The sequence below is a fragment of the Battus philenor genome, unplaced genomic scaffold (genome assembly GCF_028537555.1).
Source record: "Battus philenor isolate CCGP_79_NKW_IND1 unplaced genomic scaffold, ilBatPhil1.0.hap1 SCAF_45, whole genome shotgun sequence".
Lineage (NCBI taxonomy): Eukaryota > Metazoa > Arthropoda > Insecta > Lepidoptera > Papilionidae > Battus > Battus philenor.
The window spans coordinates 1-2500 of record NW_027181710.1 but is presented as its reverse complement, the minus strand read 5'-3'; the positions used below and the strand labels follow the sequence as shown (position 1 = coordinate 2500).

Here is a 2500-nt window from a genome sequence, read left to right as displayed (position 1 = left end):
TCCTGCGAGTGCCCGAAACTGAATCATCGCAGACAGAGACGCGCACGGTCCGAGACAGCACGGCTGCGACGACAGACGCGCCGCAACGAGGTCCGCGCTCGGGCAGGACCTCGTGTACGACGTTATCTTGCGTCGGGCCGGACGCGCCTTTAGAGAGCGCGTGCGCGATTCTTATCATTATACCGTCCGGCGGCCGATCGGCTACCGCGAAACGGTCCAACGTCCTGACTCCGCTCGCGCGAAGTGAACGCTGGGCTGCCCGTCGGCGGCGCTTAGATCGACACCCGAACGGGTCGCGATGCATTACTGAGAGAGAAGTGCACGCCCTCCGCGGACGTCGACGCGCACCGGCCCGTGCGACGCGATACAGCGCCCGATTAAAGGCGGACCGGACGTCGCATCAGAGCGCGGGCGCGTACGCCGCGGAATGACGATGAATCTCTCCGTTCGTTCATTCGAGTTTCGCAGGTTTACCCCTGAACGGTTTCACGTACTCTTGAACTCTCTCTTCAAAGTTCTTTTCAACTTTCCCTCACGGTACTTGTTCGCTATCGGTCTCGCGGTTATATTTAGCCTTAGATGGAGTTTACCACCCACTTAGGGCTGCACTCTCAAGCAACCCGACTCTTAGGAGAGTCCCTCTCGCCGCCGCCCTCCGTCGCTACGGGCCTGGCACCCTCTGCGGGAAAACGGCCCCGTTCAAGACGAACTTGGACAGGAGTATCGACGACGAGAAAGCGGAACCTCCCGAACACCACATCTCCCGCGCTCGAGACGATCGCGGGATTCAGTGCTGGGCTCTTTCCTGTTCGCTCGCCGCTACTAGGGAAATCCTTGTTAGTTTCTTTTCCTCCGCTTACTAATATGCTTAAATTCGGCGGGTGATCCTCCCTGATCTGAGGCCAACGATAAAAATTCGAGGCAGACGCGATATCCGTACGCGACGTCCCTTATTATATTTTTGACGACGACGAACCGACGGACCGCGCGCGCAAGCAAGCAAGCGCGCACGGCGGCCGGTCGTCGTCGCGGGACGCCCTTCGGACGTCGAGTCCGCCTACCGTACACCACCCCCACCGTCGCGATCATCGCGCGTCGCAGAGCGAGTGCGCGTGCGCGAGGCGCGCGCGTCGCGAGTCCTTAGAGGTCTCTAGACGCGCGCACGCACAACGCAACGCTGCACACACAACACGCGTTGCGCGATGAACGACGACGATGACGATGATGATGATTATGATGATACGAGCGTAAACGAAAATCTCGACACGCATACGCGAGCGCGAGTACTTTTCGTTAGCGATCGATCGTCCGGCCCTTTCGGTATCGGTCCGTATCGATACGATAATATAACGTTCGCACTGGAACGACGACGCGTATCACCGACATAATACGGATGCGTAGCGACGACGAGCGGTGAACTCTCTCGCATCGGGCTAGGCGCGCGCGCACATGAACATCACGTAATGTTTACTTACATATGTTTGTGTGTGCGTTACGCTTGCCGCGCAAGAAAACATTCACCGCCTGCCGGTCGCATCCGTCGGAGACGCGTCGTCTGTGCTTCCGATATATTTTATTATATCGTATACACGAACCGATGAGCTCGGACGAAGACCGCACTACGAAGACTCGCGTCTTAGCGATGCGTGTAATCTTTTCACACTCGTTTCATATTCAATACAATTCGATATATTTAAACGGACCGTAAACGCGCTCCGCGCGTACGCGGACGTGAGGGGTGCAGCACCCCGCCGTCCGTCGTCCGTCGCGAAGAACGTTCAACGGAAACCGTCAATTGTTCGAAAGAGCGCGCGCCCGCTCGCCCGCGCGCGGTAGTGCGGCAGCGGCAGCGCGACGACAGCGACGGCGGATAGTGAGAGAGAGAGAGTGAGAGCCGCGGCGGCGCGGACGAGAGACTCTTATTAGAGATCGTCCCATCGCACCGTCCGCGAGCTCGTTCATCACCCCCCACCAACCCGCCGCCGCCGCGTCGCGCGTCACCGCCGCGCGCATCGACCGGCGCGAGCGCACGTAGCGCGCGTTCTACACCGAACAGTGTGGTTTTTATATTTTAACAGCCGGCCCTCAGACAGGAGTGGTCCTGGATATTTCTCCACGGACCGCAATGTGCGTTCGAAATGTCGATGTTCAAATGTGTCCTGCAGTTCACACTATGACGCGCAGTTAACTGCGTTCTTCATCGACCCGCGAGCCAAGTGATCCACCGTCCAGGGTAATGGTTTTTTCTTAATGTTGTTATTACTTACGGTAGCGGCCTACGGCTCTCGCCGTCGGCCACTTGATTGTCCGTTTTTATGTATTAACGTCGAAAGTTGGTCGAATTCATGTGCGCCGAGGCGTTCATAAAGAAACGGCACCGAAAAAGCTTAACGCCCCGACGCGAATCCTTTAGAATGATGAACGACGACGACCCGCGCACCCCCCAACGAGCTGGCGTGACGCACGACATTGTCATCTTTCTAACCGCTTAAATTTCGTT

The 2500-nt window shown here is 57.6% G+C and overlaps 2 non-coding genes across 2 annotated transcripts in view; both read right to left on the bottom strand.

The window, feature by feature from the left end:
- The window catches only part of LOC137929230 (large subunit ribosomal RNA), a 4034-nt gene extending 3129 nt beyond the window's left edge, over positions 1–905 (bottom strand). Inside the window, exon 1 of the ribosomal RNA XR_011108794.1 lies at positions 1–905. This exon is cut by the window's left edge and continues 3129 nt beyond it. This is a non-coding gene — a ribosomal RNA (large subunit ribosomal RNA).
- Positions 906–2079: 1174 nt separating this feature from the next.
- On the bottom strand, positions 2080–2236 carry LOC137929213 (5.8S ribosomal RNA). Its single transcript, XR_011108778.1, has one exon. It is a non-coding gene; the product is annotated as a 5.8S ribosomal RNA (ribosomal RNA).
- Between the last annotated feature and the right edge of the window lie 264 nt (positions 2237–2500).